Source organism: Balaenoptera ricei, chromosome 7, assembly GCF_028023285.1.
Source record: "Balaenoptera ricei isolate mBalRic1 chromosome 7, mBalRic1.hap2, whole genome shotgun sequence".
Taxonomy (NCBI): Eukaryota; Metazoa; Chordata; class Mammalia; order Artiodactyla; family Balaenopteridae; genus Balaenoptera; species Balaenoptera ricei.
Genome location: NC_082645.1, coordinates 89,839,737 through 89,865,182, shown reverse-complemented (window position 1 = coordinate 89,865,182; position 25,446 = coordinate 89,839,737).

The following is a 25,446-nucleotide window of genomic DNA, read 5'->3' as shown; positions in this document are numbered from 1 at the left end:
CGTGGCAAGCACTTGCAAAGTAACATTTTCATTTGTTTTTTCTCTACAAGATGCTAACCGATAAGGCTACTAACAATTACAAGGTCATGCTGTTATTTTCAAATTAGTAAACACTTTGTGAACAGCTTGACAGCCATGCTCTATCAAGGAAAAGAAAAGTCAGCTCCTGGTTGGAGGATGAGTGCAGACCTGCATTAGTGGAGGCCCTGGCATGTGGCAGCGTGAAGCTACTTAGCTAATTATAGGAATCTTTGCAAGTCTGCAGCCCTGAATTGTAGAATTTACCCTCCTGCAAATATAAGCACTCTGCAGCATTGAGGAATATAGGTGACCTTTTGGAAATGCGATTGATCCTGGGCTCAATGATCAATCTTGACGCAATTCAAGAAAACAATATAGTTTTAAAGTTACACAGATGTGCCCAACAGTTATCTTTCGCTTCCATGTAGGGTAATGTATTTCTGACATGGATATACAGAAGCTGACTCTTCATAATGGTGTTCCCTAATTTCGTAGTGTTGGTGATTATTTAAAGGAAGCATCCTATCTGCTCGCCTTCGTGGTAGTGTGGAGAGGAGAAGGGAAGAGAAGTAGTACGACTCCTATCATTTCTATGCATTTTGTATGTGCCAGGCACTCTGCTAGGTACCTTACATATATTATCTCAACTCATCCTTAGAACCCACCTGTGAGGCAAGTGCTATATCACTAACTAACAGATGAGGAGACTGAGGCTTAAGGAGGCTTTAAGCAACTTGCCCAAGATCACACAGCTAGGGAGTGCCAATTATGACCCAACTGTTCAGTCACAAACCTGTGTCTTTCAACCCTACTCTGCTGCTTCTGTAATAGAGGAAGGATTCTGTCTCTTTGCTTGAGAGGAGGGAAAATAAATGAGACCCTGGGAAGCATTAACAGAGTGTGAAATGCCCACACCAGGGAGAGATCCTTTTGCTTTCCCCAGCATTACACGTCTTCCTTAACTCACAATGGGTTATGTCCTGATGAAGTTGAAAGTCCTGATTAATGGCAAGTACCATAAGTTGAAAATGAATTTAATGCACCTAATCCACCGAACATCATAGCTTAGCCTAGTCTACCTTACACGGGCTCAGAACACTTACATTAGCCTACAGTTGGGCAAAATCATCTAACGCAAAGCCTATTTTATAATAAAGCGTTGAATAGCTTCTGTTATTTATTGAATACTGTGCTGAAAGTGAAATACAGATGGCTGTCTGCATACAGGATGGTTGTAAGTGTACTGGTTGTTTACCCTCGTGATCACGTGGTTGCCTGGGGGCTGTGTCTGCAGCTGCCCAGCATCAGGAGAGAGTGTATCGCTATATCATATACTGCACATTGCTAGCTGGGAAAAGGTCAAAATCCAAACTTCCAAATACAGTTTCTACTGAATGTGCTTTGTTTTTGCATCATTGTAAAGTCAAACCATCTTAAGTCAGGGACTGTCTGTAGTCAGCATGGCAGGTGCTGTCTGTGCTCTGCCCATAACCCCTCAGGCCTCTTTCCATTTTTAAGCATAACAGCTCTCAGCTGCCAACACCTGCATCTCTTTGTCTGAAGGCTGCCCTTAGGCTGAGGGAACCTGCTTTGTTTCCATGGACAGCATGAAGTTCTTGGAAATGTATGTCCTCAGTGGGGCAACACTTAACCAATGACTGACAGTTCTGGAGATATACCCACACTCAGTTAGCTGGTCCCTGATAGGACACCCAAGGTGTGATTTACACTGACTCCAGACCCGCTGCTGGCTTGAGCCAAAATCACCCTGTGGGAATTGCTGGTGTACCCTTGTTTAGCCTCTTTTCCTTCCAGGTCCCACTTTTCCTATTCTCCTGCATTCCTCCATGTGTAACTGAAGTATTGGGGAGAATTTTACCGGTAGGAAAAAGAACTAACAGGTGACTTAAACTTTACCTTGGTTGAAAATGGTTGCTATGATCGGGAGCACACTGTTTTCTCTATTTCAGTCTCAAAAGACTACCAATCAGAACAAATGAAGCGGGCTTCCCTGGTGGCGCAGTGGTTGAGAATCTGCCTGCCGATGCAGGGGACACGGGTTCGTGCCCTGCTCTGGGAAGATCCCACATGTCGCGGAGCAACTAGGCCCGTGAGCCACAACTACTGAGCCTGCGCGTCTGGAGCCTGTGCTCCGCAACAAGAGAGGCCGCGATAGCGAGAGACCCGCGCACCGCGATGAAGAGTGGCCCCAGCTTGCCGCCAACTAGAGAAAGCCCTCGCGCAGAAACGAAGACCCAACACAGCCATAAGTAAATAAATAAATAAAATTTAAAAACAAAAAAACAAACAAAAAAAAACAAATGAAGTACTTGGGGATGAAAATCACAGCTAGATTATGCAGAAGACTTCTTGATTACAAAGGTGACTGAACACTGAAACTGTCTCTCTCATCCTTACAGACATTTCCAGAGGGAATGGATAGCTACCTAGATTGCTACAGGGCAATATTATAGCACAATTGAGAGAGTGAGTTGTGCTCTCATATGGACCTGGGTATGAGTCCATGAGCTGCTCCCTATACCTCAGTTTCTTAATCTATAAAATGGGGGTAAAGTGAGACTTATCTTGTTGTAGTGAAGCTTAAGTGAGATTTAATGCACTTAGGTTGACAAGGATATAGCAAGGAATCCATAAGTGGTAGCCATTATTACTGATTTTTATATTTCTAGATGCAGAATGGCCCCTTGAAATTATTTTAAGTCTATAGTTATATGCCTCTTCCCACCTTTCCCAAAGCTTGACACTGGAAGTAGGATACTGGGCGCATCCCAACTAGGAAGAAAAAGAACCCAGGAGGGTGGTGAAAAGGGCACTGCTAACGCTTCCCCGGATTTTAAAGATATGGGCATCACCAAAGGCAATTGCCAGCTACTGGTTCAAAAGAGAGTATTGCCCTTGTTACCGAATCAGGTTCAGCTGCTCTCCACTTGAAAAAAAATCAATACTCGCAAAAGCTGGTAGAAAGGAAAGTTGCCTTTAATCGGAATGCGGGCAATCTGGGGAGATGGTGGACTCAGTGTCCCCCAAAAACCATCTCCCAAGATTCTGCTCAGGCATGAAAGCTTTTAAAGGAAAACAAGGAAGTAATCTCAGTTAATCACTGAGATAGGGGGTCAGAGTGATCGTAATCCCCCACTGTGTGCAGGCTTGTCGACTTCTTGTGATTTTTCTTTCGATGTTATCTTGTTCACACAGTTTGTTCACGAGATTACTGAAGGGGAAGCTAGGGAGGATATCTGGTCATCTGTTAATTGCTTCTTCTTCATTTCTACTGCTTTGGTCTATGGAAAGAACTAAGAGATCAGGCAAGGTGTACCTGGCCCAGAGATAAGTAGAGCATGGAGGTGTCTGGTTTAAGATTTGCGACAAGACAAAGGGGCCTCCTGCAGAGAGCTCTCTCCTGCCAAAAGCTGCTTACACCTTTCCAACTGAGTTTCACAAAATAAGATCCATCTATTCGGCTTTTACTTGTGTGCAAAGCCCTGTGCCAAGCATTTCGTTTACACTATCTTATTTCATCCTTACAACAGTCAGGGGAAGTAGTCATTATTCCCATTCACAGAGGAGAACACAAGCTCAGAAACGTTAAATAACATTCTCAAGATCAAGTAGTGGGGCCAGATGCAGACCCAGGACTCCTTGACTCCAAACCTCCTTGCACTTCATTCCATGTGGAATTTCAGAGAATGCATCCCTGCTAAATTGTATTTCCTCTGCCCCTCTAAGAGCTGGTATTGGGATGATGAACGATAATCATGTCAATGTATGAATACGCACTTCTCCTTGCAGAGTAACAGTTATTCAAAAGAGTCAGCCTCAAAAGGTCATTGAAGCCAAGAGACAATTTCTACCCAAGGATGGCCTTCTAAAACCCAGGTGATACACCACCTTATGGTCAAAACCCTTAATCTTGGAAGAGTAAACTTCAGCTGGCAAAACAAAAGCCACCCCATGTTTCCAAATTATTTTTTTTTAGAATCTGTTAAATTGCTTGAGAAGCCCACGAGGAATGAGCCTCTTTGCATTCAATACTTTGATTTCTGCAGACTGCTGGGGGATGCCCCAATAGTCAGACATGGCCATGTTTCAGAAAGCTTTCCAATTTTCCTAACCGTCTTCCAACTTAATGAGCCTTGAGAGAAATCCTGAAAGATCCACAGAAGCGCTCCAAGAAGGCCCTCTCCCATACCCCCAAAAAGAGTGTGTTCATGCCAGGACCAGCAAGCACGATGAGGGGACAGCCAGATGCCTCTGACATAAAGACTGGTACCACGAGTGATTGCCACTTTCACCTCCCACTAAAATTCTGAAAAACTTGTGTGAGGATGACCGCTCACTCTTGTTAGTACAGAGCTTGGGAAGAGGCCAAGCATTTCTCCACTAACTTTTTTTAGACCAGCAATTCCCACAGGACCCCCTGTGAGCCTAATGCAATTTGCACTAAAGAGGAAATGATTCTTGTGAAAGAAGCTATATGCAATTCAAATGTTTTTGAGTAATAATGGTGGTGGTCTGGGGGGTGGGGGAGTGAAGCCTGAATTTGTACCAAGAGTAAGTAAGGGGTATTTTTATTCTTTCCGTTAAGCCAAAGAACTAGTATTAAGACAAGTATGGTCAAATTCCCTGCCCTGTGTTCCCCTGTCAGGAATCCATTCTTTTTTTTATGGTGCCATATGCGTAGCTCGAGGTTATATTGGAATGCATAAATCTCTTGTGAGCCACAAAACGTTAAGCTGCCGTTGTCCTCATAATTTCATTATCTCAGTTTCTGCCCTAAAACGTTTAACACTAATTGAACACCCGAGGTTTTCCTGTGAAGTTTATTTTCTGAACATTACCGAAGTGCTGTTGATAAAAGTCAGAATTTATGGAGGCAGCACTCCTTAAAATGACATGATAGATTTGAACAGAACTTTTTTTAGAGCAGGAATATTTTTATGAATTTGCCTGGAGATTCAAAGTCTTTCAATCATTCTACATTATAAAGCTGTCTATTTCAAAGTGTATTTTCCAAGAACCAAATTACTTTCCTGAACCTAACCTGTTCATCTACAGGTTCGGGTTGGACATGCTTGGCTACCAGATTTATCTTACATTTCCGGTTGTCTCTTGATGTTTATTTTGTTCCTGATTAAAAATACTTGATTTTTCCCCACCCACCTATCTCCTCCATGCTGTGGTTCAGGCTGCCTTGAATAATGCAAATATTGGTAGTCATCTCGGTTCATTCTTTTTCACTGAAAAAAAAAATGCGTTTGCATGACTCAAAGCTATCAAGCAGCATTTTGTCCTCTAAGGGAAGGGACCATCTCCTGTAAGTTTCAAAAAAAAAAAATTATAATAAAGAGAAGCCATGTGTTAAATCTATCTCTTGGATATTGTTTGCATCTCAATTAATTTCACATGTCTCTCTCAGAAACTAGTTCAAAAAAGAGTTACGATAGGTGTCTCTTATGGATTTGAATTAATATTTATGCATACATACGCATTCCCAAACCACACACACTCACACACAAACGCACACAATTTATGGCATATACTATTCAGAAGTGCAGTCTTTACAAAGCATATGACTGCATTTTGGCTTCCAAAAATGAAGCAAAAACTTAGAGTTAAGTGTCTATTTCCCATTTAAAAGAAGTAAGTTGTTCCTGGTTGCTATAGTAACTGCCGACAGACTAGCATTTTTCTGTCATTATTATAATTTGAAAAGAAAATAAACTATTTTAAATTGTAAAGCATGGAGAGGACTATTCATCTAAAATGGGTCCCTAAACTGACTAAGAAGGAGGAATAACAGACATTTGCCATACTTGGGATTGGAACTCCACTTTTCTTAGACCGAAATAGGGTTTCTGAAGGGCTAAGCAAGGGTAAGTTGTTTATCCTGATGCAGGAACTACAATGACAGGAAAGAAAAATGACGCGGTATTTCCATCCTTTAAAATAAGTAAAAAATTCAAAACTGCTTTCACAAGGGGATACATAACTAAAAACCTGTGATTTTTTTTTAGTATCCTAGGAGTGTAGTCTGTGTGTCTCACTGTACATATTCAGTCTCTGCCCTCTATTACCACTTACTACCATCATCTACAAGGGATAATTTATTTTACTCATAAAAGAAAAGACTTTCCCTTTCAATGAACTCTCCCTGTATTCACTCCCCCTACAATCATTTAAAACCTTACTTTCTGCACAGAAAGTTTGAAAATAAAAAATCCAAAATATTAACAGTGGGGGATGCTGAGTGAATTTTACTTTATATTTCAATGTAAAATTTAAATTTTCTACAATGAATATGTACTTCTTTTATAATCTGAAACTTTTAAAACATATTGAGATAATGAGGAAGATACACTTTAAATCACTCATGGGTCCAAAAGACTTTCTAATAGAAATAAAATAATCTCTACATAACCCAAACATAACCAAAACATGACATATCAAAACCTATATGCAACAGCTAAAAAGGTTCTTAGATATTTATCACTGTAATGTATATATCTGAATATAAAAAGTGGAAATTAATGAGTTAGCAATCCATTTTTAAAGGATGAGTTACTGATAAAGGAAATCCATATTTAGAAGAATTTTCTTTTATACGACTTCTCTCCTAGTATTTTCTTGTGTACAGTAGTGAAATGCTGTGTGTGAAGCTTTTCCCACACTGCTTTCTCTCCAGAGGTGTTCTTGTATGTGTCCCAGGAATAAGGGACAACTGAAGGCTTTCCCACATCGTTCATATTTATAGGGTCTCTCTGTAGTGGGAGATCTCACACATTGCCTAAGATTAGAAAAAGACTTATAGTCTTGTAGCATAGCAGAATATGCCATCCCGAAATATGCCACTTTGGCATAAGGATTATTCTGAGCTAACGGCAATGGAGAAGAAGCAGATACAAGACAATCTCTCTGTCCTCCCACTGTTTGCCTAAAAGCAGAATGTAAATTTTCAAAGATGTGACCCCTGTCCTTTCTACCAGGAAGGACAAAATTTCACCACTGGACACTTTAGACCCTTATCAGCCCAGAGGTGTCATCACAGGAATCCACATGACAAACTTTATTAACTAACCCTTATCTTCCACTAGTTTCCCTGTGTATTTTTCTTCTCACAATTTACCACCCCTAGAAACTCAAAGTTCTCCTTTGAGTCACTCCTTTAAAAATTTGATGTTACTCTGTTAAGGGGCTACATAAGCTCAAGTTCTAACCACCCTTTTGAGTTACTCATCTCTGAATGCTCCCATGTGTAAGCACAGGTCACATGCTAATAAATTCCTGTTTGTTTTTGTCTTGTTAATTTGTCTTTGTTAGTCCAGTTTACAGGACCCATGCCAGAGAACCCAGGATGGTAATTGGTAAAAAAGTTTTCCTCCTACAGTCTCAAATTCCTTATATTTATATGGTTTATCTATGGTGCAACTTCTCACATGTACAGTAAGATGTAAACAATTAGTGAAGGCTTTCCCATACTTCGTATCTTCATGTATTGTCTCTGATGTGAGTTCTCACATGTCTGAAAGTGTATAGGACAATGCCTACGCTTCTTACCGTTTGATAGTTTTTCTCCAGTGTATGTTCTCATGTGTAGAGTGAATTTTGAAATCCCGTGAAAGACTTTCCCTCAATTTTTACATTCATGAGGCTTCTCTCCATTGTAAATTCTTAAATGTTGAGTGAGGGACAATGTATTAGTTATCTATTGCTGTATAACTAATAACCACAAACTTAGCTTCTTAAAACCACACACATTTATTTTCTCACAATTTCTGTGGATCAGGCGTCTGGGCATGACTTACTGAGTCCTCTGCTCAGGGTCTCTCACAGCTGCAATCAAGGCATCAACCAAGGCTGGGGGCTCATCTTCAGGCTCAGCTGAGGGAGTTCTGCTTATAAACTCACATGGTTGTTGTCAGGATTCAGTCCTTGCAGGTTATTTGACTGAAGGCGTTTGTTCCTTGCTGACGATTGGCTAGAGGCAGCCCTTAATTTCTGGCCAAGTTGGTCTCTTCAACATGGAAGTTCATTTCATTAAAGCTGGCAAAGGAGAGAGTCTGCTAGCAAGTTAGAAGTCACAATCTCATGTAGCCAGATGCTATGGTCTGAATGTTTGTGGTCCCCCCAAATTTATATGTTGAAATCCTAACCCCCAAAGCTGATGATATTAGGAGATGGGGTCTTTGGGAAGTGCTTAAATCATGAAGGTGGAACCCTCATGAATGAGATTAGCACCTTATAAGAAGAGAGGCTCCAGAGAGATCCCTGGCCCTTCTGTCTTCTCCCTTCCACCATGTGAGGATACAATAACAAGTCTGTGACCCAGAAGAGAACCCTCACCCAACCACGCTGGCACCTGGTCTTGGAATTCCAGCCTCCAGAACCATGAGAAATAAATTTTTGATGTTTATAAGCTACCTAGTCTGTGGTATTTTGTTATAGTAGCCCAAATAGACTAAGATACCAGGACATAAAGATGATATTACATCCCCTTTGCTACATTCTATTGATTAGAAGTAAGTCATTAGGCCAGCCCAAACTCAAGGGAGGGAATTACCCAAAGATATGAATACCAGGAAATGGTGGTCCTTGGGGGACATCTTAGAGTCTGCCTGCCATGTATGAAGAATGACTAATGGCTTCCCCACATTCTTTATTTACATATATATTGAACTTTACCAATGTGAGCTCTCATATATGCCCCAAAGGATAAGGAACGATAGAAGGCTTTTCCACATTCTTTGTATTTATAACATTTCTCTCCATTATGAATCCTCACAAAAGTCCTTAAATATGAGATACAGTGGCAGGCTTGTCCACATTTCTTACCTGTGTCCAGGTGAGATCTGACATGAGTCTCAAGAGATAAATGATCCATAAAGACATTTTCATACTTACTGAATTCATAGGATTTTACTCCAATAGAGGTACACTTTAGCACAGTAAGATGTGGAAAATGGCTAAAGCTTTTTCCACATAGATTGCATTCATTACATTTGCAGAAGCTCGCCACCTTATGACTTCTTAAATATCTCCCTTGTTCTTGTGCTGAATTTTAATGACATAATATTCTGTTTTCTCCTAAGATGGAGAACCAGGAATGATTCTTTGTGATTCTTTCTATTTTATGTTCATTGGGTTCTTTTTCTCCACGAATATCCTGCCTAACAACGGACTCATGGTTTTAAGTCGAGTCATGCAATCTACTGGGGCTAGACTCTTGAAGCTTTTCTCCAGCATCACATCTCTGCAGGGGTTCCTTTGAGCAGGAGCCAGCAAAGCCTGCTCCCTCTGGGTAAATTTCACAGCTATATCCTCAAAGACCACTAAGTCCACTTCCTGGCTTAAGCTTCTGGAGGTTTCTGTGAGCATCAGCCATACAGTCCAAGAGGGAAGAGGAAAGAAGGTGAAACTGGGGCCACCTGGGGCAATTTGAAACCAGATGAAAAAGGTTTGGCAGCAGAGCAGCTTAAGTTCTTACTTTGCAATACCGTGCTTGTACTCAATTCTAAAACCTTCAACTGCAACTTCGATGATTTGCATTTTTCTCTTTTTCTACTTTATTCCTCTCCTCTACCTATCCCTTTTATGTGCCCTATCGCCATTCTTTGGAGCTATAGAAAATTGTTATAGTTAAAGAATTCTGTTAAGACTTCCCATCCTTTTTAGCAGGAATCCTTGGCCAAATATGTGACCTGTTATCCAAATATGTGTCAATTTGGACATTGGCCAAACCATATATTGCACTAGAATGCTGACCCACAATCCCTGCAGCCATCGGTCCTGAAAGCTATACATTAACTTGCGCAGCAATTGGCCGGGAAGAGCCAGGACTAGTCAATAACTGCCAGCTCCCCATTTCTTGTCCTTCCCCCCCCCCCATTCCAATTTAGGATCAACCAGAGAAAGCCAAATATACTCCCTAAGCCAGGCACATACATGCCCCGCTTCTAGGTAGCCCACCTCCAGTTTCCCCACGCCAGTGACCTCCAATCAGAGCATACTTGAAGCCTTCCATTTTTTTCACCATAAAGCTTTCCCATTGCCCTGCCTGCCTTTGAATCTCTAACAAAACACAATTGATGGTGACTAACTCCCTTGCTATATTATAAAAAGCTCTGACTAAATAGCCTCTGTTTGTTCTCTCTTTCTTTCCACAATTCTATTGTATATGTCTTTATTTTCATTATTTCAGACACTGGTGGTTCAAAATATTTACTTCAATCTCAGGTATCCCTCACAAATGAAGGAAACATTAAATTCAGATTTAGGAAAATCACATTTGTTCTATAAAGAAATAGGACTCCACCATTTCACTACATTCACACGAGAGAAGAAAACTCTTATTAGAAAAAGGAAAAGCTTTTTCTTACTTTGCTTTCTTTCTGTAACATCTTTACTGAAATGTGATTCACATACCCTACAACTCACACATTTAGGGTGTACAATCCAATGTTTTTAGTATATTCGCAGAGTTGCACAACCACCATATGCATTGTTTCTTTCTCCCAAGTTTCAGGATTTATAAGGTTTCATCAGTCCCAAACTGAGTAATAGTAAAAGCTAACATTTATGGAGGACTTGCTATGTGCTAGAAACTGTGCTAAATGCTTCACACATATTAGCCTATGGAATCCTAGTGTCAACCCTATGGAATAGGGACTATTATTATCACCTCCATTCTACAGGTGAGAAAATGGAAGCACAAAGAAGTTCAGTAATCTGCCTGGAGTCACAGAGCTGATAAGCATGGAACCAGGACTGGTACTGAGACAGTCGCACTCCAGAGCTTTGCCTTAACACCATCCATCCTACAGGTCAGTTGAATTCTAACAAGTGAAAAAAAAAAAAATTAGTCAAATAGAATTTGCTGTGCCTGTGAGGAAATGTTTAGAAAAGAACATTTTCTTAAGTTTTCATAGTCTTACTTCTAGACATCACTCCACCAGCCCTCCTTATTCAGTTGGTCTCTGTGGAGTTTGGGTATTTTGATAAATGATATAAATTTCTCCCATCAGCTACCACTTGAGTAAGTTACATCTTCACATCTTCATGTTTTAAAATAGATTTATTCTATCATTTGATTGCTCATTTCATCCTTTCTCTCTCTCTTCTTTCTCTCCCCTCTTTCTCTACTTAAAAACAAAATCACTTCAGTGAATAGGACTCTTACACACATACTATCTTCATATTTATTTCCACTAAGATGACCATTGAACCATTTTTGTTTTAGAATGTTTTCAGTTATCCTGATAGTAACTAAAAGGCCTTGACTGCGTCTGTAAATGACGAAGATAGTAATACAAACAAAAATACTAATCATTTGTGTGTTTATGTTTCTCTTAACATTCTCCAAACATTTTTACCTCTGACCTCAAAATGTTCATCATTCATCTAGATATTTCCAAATGGTTCCCATTTAATGTTGTTAACAGCTGATGCTTCTCATTCCATGTTATACTCTTAGAAAAAGGGTTTTGGGATAGAAGGGCATGAGATGCAGAGTAAGGCTCTTGTCATAAAAACACTGTCATTGAAATCATCAATGCCTCCAGCCAGAGCATTATTTCAATAAGCAAACATTTTGATGGAGAAAAATTTAAATTTTGCCAGCAAATTAAGATTTTACTTTGTTCTGAGCTTGAAGAGTGGTGGCTTGCCAGCTGTGTTCAGTGGAGCCAGGCGGGGCTCTGATTGGCATCTGTGCCTTGTTGGTTAAGATAGAGGACGGATGCCCTGCTTACTAACTTCACAGGAGGGGTGACTGGTTGGAAACTGGGTTGGCCGCTTCTCAGTGACTGAATGTGCTTTTTAGAAGGCTTCCTTTTATGACTTAGACTAGTTTAGCTGCCAAACTAGCTGCTGAACTTGGCCTATAACACTGTGAAATTTGTTCAAACAGCAGCTAATATTCTCACAGGTCCCCTGCCTGCTCTGGACAAATCATAGAGGAACCATGTCCTCTATGTAGTGATGACTTGTAATGTCCTCTCCCTGGTCCCCCTCCTTCAGTATGCAGGAGAGAAAGCCACGTCAGCCCCCTCACGTGTGCCAGCTGCACTAATCTTTTTTCTTTTTAAAAAAAATTTATTTTATTGATTTATTTTTGGCTGCGTTGGGTCTTTGTTGCGGTGCAGGGGCTTCTCACTGAGGTGGCCCCTCCCGCTGTGGAGCACAGGCTCCAGGCACGCGGGCCTCAGTAGTTGCGGCGCACAGGCCCAGCTGCTCCGCGGCATGTGGAATCCTCCCGGACCAGGGCTCGAACCCGTGTCCCCTGCACCCGGATTCCCAACCACTGAGCCACCAGGGAAGCCCTGCGCTAATCTTGCTGACAGAGAGCTTTGGTTGTAGGCAGGACCAGGCAGGCAGTTAATTATACCCAGAGTTAATTGAGTGGTCATATTAACAGTCTAGTCTCGTGAGGTCTAAAAGAGGATTCCAGAAATTTCGGTGTATAAGACCCTCAAGGTGAAGTCGAATGAGACATCATGTTCTTTGTGACCTTCCCCTTCAATTTGGGATGATGATTTCGTTAATCAGGATTCCTTACCCCCTGTCATTCGCTTCTAATTGACAGACTCTAATTAAAATAGCAAACGGGATCCTCACGGGCAGTTACTTCTGTGTTTCTTCGGTGACCGTTCTGTTCTTGACTGATTTAACATGGCTTTTTCCCCTCAATTAACAGACAAGTTAAACTTTATATTCCCTTAAATTTTTATTACTCATAATTAGGAAGTGAAAAAAATCATTATGCATTTTACAACTTTAAAATGTAAAAGTAAATTGGATACTCAAATAATGTGGGACTAATTGCCTAATCGGAGGTGAGCCAGAGTCAGGTGGCATGCCAACATTGTTCCTGCACCCTGAATCTACTGGACCCTTCACCCCAGCATCCCAAACCAAGCCAATTTTCACAATAGGGCTATATTTCAAGGGACTTACCTTTAAAATATGCCTAATAGGAAAATTGATTCTAAACATAAAATCATTTCACAACAACAAAAATATTGGCTTTAATTCTAAAACCTGGTGTATTATTTCCATTCCTGCATTATATAAACATGGACGTACTCACATTACTCTAAGCTTCTTGGGGCCAAGCAATGTCTTATTCAGCTTTGTAATCCTGTGTAGTCTGAGCTCAGCACACTGTACCCGCACGTACTCAATGACTCAATCAAATGAATGACCCAACTATATCACCCCGCCTCATTGCTTACCCTTAACTTTGTTTAGTACTCTTACATCTGTTTTTAACATTCAGCTGCACTTCACATCAGTAACTTGAGCACTGAGGATCAAGTTGTAGAGGCTTATAATGGCCTTTCTTAAAACTGTTGCCTTAGTCTAGTCTCATAAGAAGAAAGCATGAGTATTAAGTCCTGATTACACCTTACCACAAAAACAAGAGGAAATTAGCCATGAATGAAAGAATTTACATTAAAATGAAATATGCTCAGTAATTACCTCTAATGGTATTGATTTTTTTAAACAAGAATTTTATTAAAATGGGATTTTCATTTCTTGGCCAATCCATAGTCTGTTTTTTTTCTCTGAGTGGAAAATACCGGATTTCAACCGGTCACATTTTGACTCTTAACTATAACAATGCTCTTTGCCTCAGAAGTGAGATTTAAAAATTACCTTTGTGGAATTACATATTTAGGAAGGAAAGGGAATCAGGATGCTGGGGAGGAAAGTGGAATTTCTCATTCTTCATTCTTCCTCAGGAAAGGCCTTGTCATTAAATATCAACAGTGATTTCCACATTACATTAGGAAGAGATAAAACACCAGTGCATTTGCCTGTAATCGCAATGCAGCTAAGGTTTTTCACAACTGCCTGAGAGAACTCAAATTCACCAAGAACTAATGGGTATTTACTCCATTGGGTAACACAAATGCATTCACGAGAATCACACGGTCACGTAAATGTCTCAGGAGACAGGCGAGTGGGTTATCCTGAAATTAGCCCCGGCTCTGTACTAGCTGTAGGAAACCATTCTCTCCTCACCTAATTCATAGATGTGTCAGAAAGGCACAACCCCTGAAATCCCTCCAGGACCAGAGGACGTTTCCATGAGCATTTATATAACGGCTGGAAAAGGGAGCAGCAAATATGTGTGAATACATTGCAGCAAGTATTCTTTTCTGCGACGGAGTCCCCATAATAAAATGAGGGAGGTTGCCATTATGGGATGACCCACACCCCCGCCCCCAACCAGTTTGCCTGGAACTGAGGTGTTTCTCAAAGAGTGGGATATACAGTGCAAAAACTGGCAGCCTTGGGCAAACCAGAATGATCATCCTGCATTTGATGATAAAAACTGTCCATTTGTGATTACATGTATTTTGGGCCCCACTGAGTTAGGGTTATTTAGACACAAAGCAACTCTTCTAGTGTAGAAAATGGGGGCATTCTAGGATCTCACTTTTGGGAATTGGGATTAGGAATAGAGAGACCTAACCTGTTGGGATAAAAAGAATATTGTCAATATTTCCAGGAGAAGAAAGAGGAAGTGCTAGGTTTTGTTTTTTAAAAAAAGGGCTATTTAAATACAATCAGCCCATGAACTGCCCCAGTAACCTAGCCATCCCCAACTCCTTATCCCAAGGGAAAAATTAGGTTCCCTTATCCTTTTCTTCATCTATTGGTGTCAGGCTACTCCCCTTTTTTTTCCTGTAAGCCTGGTTTTAATGCCTATTCAAACTGTTTCATATACAGATGTTGGTGGAGGTGCAGCAGGTGATTTAATCTGTACCCAACAGAGGTGGATTTAGGGCTCCCCGTACATGAACTTCTCAGCACACCGCCACCTGCCATTGACCAAGGAACAGTTTAGCACGCAGATGGATTCAAAGCTCTTGGGTTAAGATTCCTTCCCCTTTGTTATTCTACATTAGGCAATGACCCGGCCCGCTGTCACCTTACACCTTCATCTATCAATCAAATGAGACAATAAAGATCTCTTTGGTGTTAGTGGAAGCCAGGGTCCACCCGTAAACTTTTCAAGCGCTCTGGGTAGATGCTACATGCCACAGAAACATTAAAACTCAGAAAACTGTAGGAATCCCTAGAGATTAAATTTGTTCCTATGAATGTTTCTACTTCTTACCATGTGGTGGGAGGGACCTAGAACTGAGAGTGGATTGTGAAATACTGCAATGGAGAAGGGGACTTATATGTAAATAAGTCTTGTTTTCTTTGGAGATAGATTGGAAGCATCTATAGCTTTGTTTCCATGATGGTAGGTAAAAAAAAATTGTTCCCAAGTTTCTAGATTGGGGTCTTCTCAATATTCCTGTCCGGACTTGAAGAGTCTACAACCATTGAGAGAAGGATACTAATAGCAGCAAAGGTTTAAATTTAGAGGCACAGAACTTACATGGCTACAAATATTTTGTAGTCCAGGGGTTGATGTGCTTCAGCTGTGGAGCCAGAGGCATTTCTAGAGGCAGGATCTTAGGCAACTTGTTTAGCCTCATTATGTATGCTTCAGTGTTTTCACCTGTAAAATAAGGATAATAATAGTAACTGTCCCAGGGAGATATGGAGAGAATGCAATAAGAGAGTGCATGCAGGGGGCTTAGCATAGAACCAGGTCTGCGGTGCTATCACTTTTATTATGGCCCCTTGTACCTACAGAGCATCAGGGACTGTTGATGTAGACACAGATGCATAGGTTCACATTCAGGACTTACATGGCTCTCAACTCCAGGAAGCATTGAAAAATACTAAAGTCAGGGGTTGGGGTGGGGGAGAGATGAATAGGTAGAGCACAGAACATTTTTAGGACAATGAGAATTCTCAGTATGATACTATAAAAAAGGATATATATCATTATACATTTGTCCAAACCTGTAGAATGTACAACACCAAGAGTGGACCCTAATGTAAAGTATGGACTTTGAGTGATTATGATGTGTCAATGTAGGTTCATGGATAGTAACAAATGTACCATTCTGATGGGGGATACTGATAATGGGGGAGTCTGTGCATGCTGGAGGAGTAGATGGGAAATCTTTGTAACTTCCTTTCAATTCTGCTACGAACCTAAAACTACTCTTAAAAAAATGTAATAAAAAATAAAAAATGGAAGAAAAAAAAAACCTACTAAGAGCTAGGTCTTCCCCCAGACCAATTAAATTACAGTCATTAGAGAGTAGGACCCAGGCCTTGATATATTTTTAAAGCTCCACGGGTTGATTCTCAAGAGTAGTCAAGGTTGAGAATCACTGATTTACAGACTCTGTTGGTTGTGACTTAAGATCTAATAGAAATCAGCTGCTTTGTGATTGCCAGCCATTGGGTTGGCCCACAGGTGATTCTGCTAAGTCTGTCAGGCTATATAAGATGTGGGCAGAGTTCTGGGACAATGTTTTTCAATCTGACCCGCACCTTAGGCGGGTAGCTTTTCGGTGGGAGGGTCGCAGAGCAGGGCACCAAGGCTTCGTGAGGGTTGAGAGAAGAAAGTGGTAGCAAATAGGAGGGAACTCTTGGCTCTTCTCAAGTGTCTTCTCAGCGTCCCCTGTTCCTCTAGGAAACAAAAAATCAGGGAGCTAAGAGTTTGGAGTTCTGAGTTAGTGCTCAAACTGGGCTGGGACAAAAAGGAGACGCCAAATTACAAATCAGACCAAAATCATGGTCTAATTCAGTGAGGAGTTGAAAAACTAGACACAAACTCAACACATCCAGCTGTGGAAGATGCTAGCACAGATTTCTCCTTTCTCGCCTCTAAAGCAGGGGATGGTTCTGAGTTCTCTTATAAACTTAAATGGCAATCTCTCAAGAATGATCACATAGCTTTTGGGGGCTGGTTCAGCTTCTTTAGATTGATGAGGATATTTGGATCAGAATTAAGCTATCACCTACATATGAAAGCAGTGGTATTTATTTAAGTCATTCTCTGAGCTTCTGTTTCCCTAACTTTAAAATAGGAACAGTAATACCTACCCCTTACTTTTCCTCAAAGCGAATTTGTGATGATAAACAGAAATAATTTTCCACATAAAACTCAGTTTGAGCTCCTAGAGAGAAATGAGTACAACTTAAATCAAGGTAATATTATTGTCATGAAAGAAGGTGCTGGAACAAGTTAATATTCTGATTCCTATCAAAGTACTGTCTTTCTGGGCAAAGCACAGTTTCCCAGGAGAGATTTCTCTCAAGTATTAGCCAGTAAATCCCAACATTCCATTCCTTCTAATGAGCCACGCTTTGAAACTTGCCAAAACCTATAAAGCATCCAACAATAGTAAGGCAGTCAAAAAGTTTGTGTTAACCTTAAAATGAGTTCTAATCTATACCCTGACATGTTTAATAATGTTTCCAATCTCCTTCTCCACTTTGAAGTGAATACCTCATTGAAATAAGCAATGTATGCATTTCACACATTTGTGCTTGGTATTGTTTTTTGGGCCACTGACACTTTTCTCCAAGGCTAGTTTAACAGCCCTATGGGATTTTTGATTATAGGAAAAAAATGTTGACTCTAGCCTCCCAGTTGAATCTTAAATAGTTCTTTCTTTTCCGTGATGGACTGTCCCATTATTATTAAACTGTAACCATTTTGGTGGGGGGAGCACCTTTCACATCTCTTCAAAATTTGCTTTTTTTCCTACTTAAGCTCACTATTTCTTTTAACTAACTATCCTTTCCGTAAACTCTTATTAGCATTTCAAACCTGATAATATATTATAGCTCTGAGGCACATCAGATCTTTTGTACACCCTGTCTCCCAAAATGTTCTCAAGAATTAAAACAGGAAAACAAACAATGCACTCTAATTTGTTAAATTCTGTCCTACAAAATTTAGGCATGCAGTCTGACTAACAGCTGGAGGGGAGGGAGAGGCAGAAGTGTGGGGGAAGGAACAAAACGTGGATATTTTTAAAGAGTTGGGAAGTCAGTGAGGGAGAAGATAGCAGGCAGAGATACTTGAACAAACAGGGACTAGACTTTGATTACTTAGTGGACACAATGCTGTTTTGGTGGGATGATTCAATTATAGTATTATCATGCTCTTTGTTGTATATCCGCTTGGGGGAATCTCCAGTCAGCTGTTGGCGATCCACTGATGGATCTCTAAGTTGCTGTTCATCACTAGAATCCTTCTTTCCTCTTGCTCTCCTCATGCTTTACAGTTTCACTAGGAAGGCAGTGGAAATGACAAGTAACTGATGTCCACTAGAATGTATGCTCCTCAAGGAGAGTAGAATAGGAATCTCGGGTTCAATATCCATACATCCAATGGTAACAGTATTCCAATTTCCTTCTGAAGAGCCACTTCCTCCTGTAGAGCCCATGTGGTTTGGATGGGACTAGAACTAAATCAATCAAAGCATTGCATTCCCCAGGAGTGGCTATATGGCCCAACAATAGCCAATGAGATACATGAAATTCTGCATCTTTCCCACGGGACGTGTTGGATCAGTGGCAGCCATCTTGCACCACAAGATCCTTCCTTAAAAATAGTCAACATATTAGAAGGTAGAGGTAAGAGATTAAAAAAAGAGAAGCTAGGGGAATTCCCTGGCGATCCAGTGGTTAGGACTCCGTGCTTCCACTGCAGGGGGCCCTGGTTCCATCCCTGGTCAGGGAACAAAAAAAAAAAAAGAGAAGCCGGGACCTGATTGACATCACCTGAAGACTGGTCAACCAGTACCCTAAACTGTTAAGTTATGTGAACCACTAAAGAGCCTATCTAACGTAGACAAAACCTACGATTTATTCACTCTATTTTCCCAGAACCTAACTTGGTAACTGGCACATAGTGGGCACTCAATAAATACTTATGAAACAGTACCGATTTTTTAAACATCCCTGTCAGCAACAATACTGTTCTTTCTCATCTTCACTCAACACTTCATTTGTAGGAAATCCAACTCCCCCAGCCAGCAGGCAAGAGGAAGTAGTGCCAAGACACGGAGGAAAATGAAAACTATATTTCCTCATATAAGACTGGGGGCTCTCAGTTACTCCATGCCTAAGGCACTACCCCGCACACGAGGACAACAGTTACTTAGTGTCTTCACTCTTCCCTTGAATTTTCCTGGCCAGTCTTCACAGGCTTTCTTCACCAGCAGAAACATTCTCCTTCTCACCATCATGCTTTGGTATGTTACCACAATATCCCAAAATGAATTTCCACTCATTTCAGAAAGTGCTGCTCAGCCGTTGAATCCTGAGGTTATTGACATTTGTATTTTTGACTTGAATTCCTTTAGTAGCATATTGCCAAACAACTAAACCAAAAGAACATTTTTAGAACAAAGCACTTATAACTGGGAGTTGGGAAATTTACCGAGAAACAGAAGGCTTGGACTTGGTTCTTGGCTTTGCCAGCGACTTCCAGCATAACTTAAGAAACCATCAGTTCACTTGGTTTTACTTTTTCCCCCAAGTCCTTGAAAAACAGAGCTAGAAATATCTCAGAGTAGAACAGCCACACTGATTCCGCCATGGGAGGACACTATATGAAGAAAGACTTAAATATTAGGGCCTCAGTCTGTAAATATGATAGTGGATAAACTGAACACTGATTTGTTCAGTAAATTCTAGGGTACTAGGAGACACATACTGACTTTGCGAGAGGCACATTTAGGTATATCAAAGGAGAGTTCTATTTTATGTAGCAAGAGTAAAGTTGTTTTTTTTTTTAAATTCGTGAATACGAGATCCATAAATGGATTAAGAGGAACTATGGTGATTTGTGGTATATTCCACAGAGAGAGAGAAGGCTGGACTTGATTAATCTGGGTCCGACCCATAAAAAATCTTATGTTTATATTCCTTATCTGACTATAAAATGCATTCAAGAGATCTCATAAGGACTTTGTTGCTGAGGCCCTGAGATTGCTCAGCATAAGGAAGACATAAATGGAAATGTTATCTTGATGCACAGACTTTTGAGAGCTGGACTGTTTACTGCTGCTTACCAGTTTGAAGGTCCTGGGAAAGTTCCTTTACCTATCTGTGCCTCAGTTTCTTCATCTGAAAACTGGGGAAGGTAATAGTGACCACCTGGATTAGATTTCTATTGTTGCTGTAACGAATCACAACAAACTTAATGACTTAAGACAATACCAATTTATTTATTGTCTTACGGTTCTCAAGGTCATATGTCAGAAAAAGGTTTGACTTGGCTGCAAAGTGTCTGTGGGGCTGCATTTCTTCTGAAGGCTTGAGGGGAGAGGTCATTTCCTTATTTCTCTTCAAGTCTAGAAGCTGCCAGATGCCTTGGTTCCCTGGCCTCCTTCCATCTTCAAAACTGCAAACATGTCACTCTGACCTCTGCTTTTGTTCTCACATCTTCTAATCTGACTCTGACCCTCCTGCCTCCCTCTTTCATTTATAGGTCACTTGTGATTATGTGGGCCCACCAAGATAACCGAGGTTAATCTCCCCATGTAAGATTTTTAACTTAAGCACAGCTATAAAGTTCCTTTTGCCACATCAATTAACATATTCTCAGGTTCCAGGGCTTAGGACTTGGACAGTTTTGGGAGGGGACGGGGGAAGGAGGCATTATTTCTTCTACTATTTACCATACCACCCCAAGGGTTGAGAATAAAATGAGACAATGCTCATAGTAAATTTAAAACAGCGCCTCAAAAGTAATAAGCGTAAAATAAATGCTAGCTGTTGTCATCACCTCCACTGGCAGTTTGTATTATTAGTCTCAGGATTTCTCATATATGTACAGGTAATCCAACTTTTCATTAGACAAAGTTCATTTTCCTAAAGAAAATGTGCTTTCCTTCCTAGTGTCACAGTTCTCTTTGGCTAAGACAACCCATAGACGCAGTTGGTCAACCAGGCCAATCTCCATGGCAACCAGAGTCCCCTTTAGTCATCTGTCCTCTACACCAAGCCTCCTTTGATGAGGACCTCTGAGTCACACAGGAAGTCCGTTCCATTCAACAATGGCTCTACTCGTTAGAAAGCGCTCTCCTGGGTTTGAATCTATCCATATCCATGTGCTTTCTCCACAAGTCCTAGATCTGCAATCTGGCCAGAGTCACCTCCAATCTCTCAGCCATATGAAAGCCCTTTAGATGCTTAAGGAACGTATCACATGCCTGCTGCATCTTCTCTTTTCCGGGCTAAATATACACAGGGGTTCCTTAGCATGACACCTCTGCTGTCTGAAATGTGAACTCAGAAATGTTTGTGATACTCCAGATTTTTCTGACCACTCATCAATAATTCCTCTTCCTTCTCACCCTTGTCACCTCCACCCTCTGAAGTTATAGCCAATCTTCCTATTATGACACACTCTACTTAAGGACCCTTATGAAAGTATTGTTACAATATTAGTGGCCATTATTAGTACAATATATGCCTGACTCTTCTTTCTTATAGATTAGAGTTTTGGAGATATTATTTTTGCCTTATTTTTCCAGTGTTTTATACCACCATGTGAAAATCAAGGTAAATGTAGTCCACTAACTAACAATTTTGAAAATAAATTGGCTAAAAACTGGCTCTTGTACTCACTGCTGATGAAAGTATAGCTGGATACACTTTTGTAGAAGGCAACATATGAAGAGTCTTTAAAATGTCATGTCTTTTCTCAGAAATTCCATTTCCCAGGATTTATCCCAAGGATATGACAAAAAAAGACACATATATTTATGGAAAAGGATGTTTATTATAAAATTATTTATAACAGCAAAAGGAGAAAAGGAAACAGCCTAACTGTCCAACCACAGGGAATTGCTTAAGTGAATTATGCCATGTCATATGATCAAGTGCTCTTTTAAAGTATGTTTAAGGATATTAAAATAGTCGATATTAAATAAAAAGGAAGGATGCAAAAGAGAATGTACAGTCTGACCCCAATTTGTAAAAAGTAAAACAAAACAAAACACTACCAACAAATTGGGGGTGAGGAGGGATAGAAAAAAGACGTCATGGAAATACCCCAAAATATCAAGTGATTATCTCTGCCTAATTTCTATTCTCTTCTTTATTTTATTTTATAACTTTAAAATCTGTATAATGAACAGCTTTTCTTATTTTTATATATAGACTTTATTTTTTAGAGCAGTTTTAGGCTCACAGCAAAACTGAGTGGAAAGTACAGAAATTTCCCATATGTTCCCCCCAGCAATATATTCACAACCTCCCCCGCTATCCACATCTGCGCCAGAGAGGGGAAGATGGAGGAGGAGGAGATGGAGAAGGAGATGGAAGCATATCAGGCCAGCAGCATGGGAGCTTGATGGGAGACCTCATGGACAGAGCCATGAAAATGACCACTGCTGGGAGGCGACTGCCGCAATGTAGCTGTCACCTCTGTGGGTCTGTAGTCAAGTGCTTCGTGGCAGAACAGGGGCCACTATTGGTCAGTATTGCCAGGAGTCAGCTGACAAACTGGATGCAGAGCTGAGAAAAAGGAGAGGCTAGGGCTCACTGGGCCCCTTTTGTTTGATGGTCACAGGATTTGACCATGATGACCTTCCAAGAGTATTAGTTTCTGTTTCATTTCTGCTTTCCCAATATCACGCAAGTTTTGATCAACTCTAGCTTGGAATGATATAGGCAAAGGAATTGTGAGAAACATAGTTCTGAGCCTTAGCCTAGTTGAGAAAATCCAGTACAACATAATTACAGGGTGTATATCTCTCATCTTTTTATTTTGGGGTGTTTGGTATGTAGATATTTCATACAAACCACAGCTTGCCTCAGAGAAGCTTCTGGAATAGCCAATTCCTGGACACTATTCGTGGCTCAGTCCTGTGAGGAGATGGTGCCTACTCCAAGATTCTCACACTTCTAGCCCGAGGTTGATATGGGTTTGCAGAGTTTCCAGAGCTACCCACACTCCTTCCCTCTTTTCCATGACAGACATTCTCCTGAACATAGTTTCCTCCCCTGTTGGAACACACATTCAAGCTACATCTGGATTGCCTGAGTGAGGAAATCAGTACTCTCTCTGCTTTTCAAAGATCTCCCTAAGGCTGTGATGCCGTCCTGCATGGGACCTTTCAAAATTCTTCCTTATACTTCATAGAGATGTCTATAAATACAGGTCCTGGAAATTTCTCGTCCACTTGGTTCATGGTAGTGTTGTAAAGCACAGGCTGTGGAGACAGGCACTCTGAAACTTAATCTCGAGTCTTCTAATAGCTAGTTGTGGAATCTTAAACACATCATTTTACCTCCTGGGCCACAGAATCTTCATCTGTAAAATAGTACTTGACTTTAAGAACTCTTCCATCTCTAAAATTATATAAACCAAATAGGGAAACCCTGTAAAGCAGGCAGTAGAATTTCCTTTCTGATAAAGGGTTGGGTATGGGAGAATATTCAGACATCTTTAAATTCAGGGTGATTTGTGCATGGTGAAGGACAATGCGTGGGCTAAATGGAAAAATAAGCAAGTATCAGTGCTCTGCCATGCAGGCTCCTGGTTATTATTTTGCTCTCAGAGAAGCTGGGTGCTGCAGAGATCAGGAAAACAAGGGTTAACTTTGCTCCTTTGTGACTGACAGCGCTGCAGGCTATGACAAGCACTCTTTCATTGCAAGACTGGATAACAATGGAAATAAGACATCCTCTATTTTTTATCAAATACAATATTTGCCATCTCTTGTTAGGGAACATGATGCAATTAAACCACCAATCTTACCCTCTGTGTTCTTCTCTCACTCACGACTGGTTCAAACAGAATGTTAGCTGATACTTTAGAATCTCTTAAGCAATACTCAATGTCGAAAATGTTTGCCTGATTCTGTCCTGTGTCCAACTTTCAGTTTAAAAAATAAATGAGAGAGGAAGAAGGTTTTCCTTGATTGCAAATTCATATGGGAGGTTTTAAGTTTTTTGCAGGCAAATTGCTTTAGGTACATTGACTTCCTAATTTGTGTGTGGCTAATTGGATTGCCTGATTAGAGGACATGGACATTGTTCCAAGACGGCAATTGCTAGACTGGGGTCCTCTGGTGGCTGGAAAGGCCTCTGGTGTGTAATCCTACACCTCTGATTTGATGTGATTAGTGGTGTCTAAAGCCAAAGGAAAATGATGAGACTTCTCAAAGCAACTTTACTGGTGAGGGCAGTCTTCCCGCAGTCTCAAGGATTCTCCAGAGCTCAGCAGAGCCTAGACCCGGAGTCTTACACATGACTTATCAGGATCAGGAAGGCTGTCCCAGTGCAGGGATACCAGACTGTACCAACTTAGGGACCCCATTAGCACTGGGATATCAAGAGGCTGTCCCCCCAACCACTAGGGGTCCCAATTGCTTTGAGGATGTCACACAATCTTTGTACCCATGCCTATCTTTATTAAACCATGCTTCATTAAACTTAAAAATGTTGACTCTATTAAACCAATAGCTCTGTCTGGTTCATTTATACCTTCTCTACTGTTGCTTTGATGGTGTGAAATGCCACATGATCCTAGATCTGGTTTAAGCCCCCAATATACCATCAGGTGAGACAGTAGCCTATGTCTAAATAAAGACTCAGTGCATCCAATTTTGAACCTATCCCATTTTTTTACCCTAATTTCTGGTGTCCCCAAATAAAAGTCAAGGGAATATAAAATATTACCTAAAGCAAAGCTAAAATTACATGTTTTAAAATTTTATGTCAGGAAATGCAAAATTAATACTCTCCTTGTGACATTGCTCATTAATACTTACTTAGACTAAGCTATGGTTTTAATGGCCTAATTCAAGAGTGGAAAATTTTATTTTACTTAATTTAAATCATTTAGATGTACGAGCTCTTTTATTTCCACTGGCACTTTTTCACATTAAGTGTAATAGGGCAGAAGTCCAGTTCATACTCTCTCAGAGAACATTAACTCTTGATGGACGGAAATGAAGGGGAGCCTCTGAATACTTATGACAATGAACTGAATGGATCGGGAGAGCAGGGGGACGGCCGCGTGATCAGGTCAGAGAAAATGTACAAAGCAACTTGGAGGTAGTGGTTTTCAGTAAGACTTCCCCATTCAGAACAGCTGTGAAATGGCCCACAGCTTGTAGGAGAGGCAAGATTTCAGGAGCGTGGAGGCGGTGATGATATTCAGGGCTGCCACTAGGCCTGGTAAAGGAATAGACCGAGAATTAATGGAACAAGGCCCTGCAAGGAGCAGGCCCAGCTTCTAGTCAAAAGACAGTCATAATCCCTATGGCAGAGCAGAGCTGTGGCTTAGGGCGTCTGAACCCTCCTCCCAGCCCTGCCATCCTCAGTTTTCTTTCTCATCTATCATATGAGGGTCTCGGGCTGGAAGACCTCTAAAGTCGCTGCTGGTAATCACTGGTATAGGAATGCATAAGAAATGGTCATTCATTTATTAAATATCTTCTATATGAATAGTTATATACAAGTAACAGCACTATTCACAGTATTTTTCTTTATTACGATGGATATGTGATATAAAAG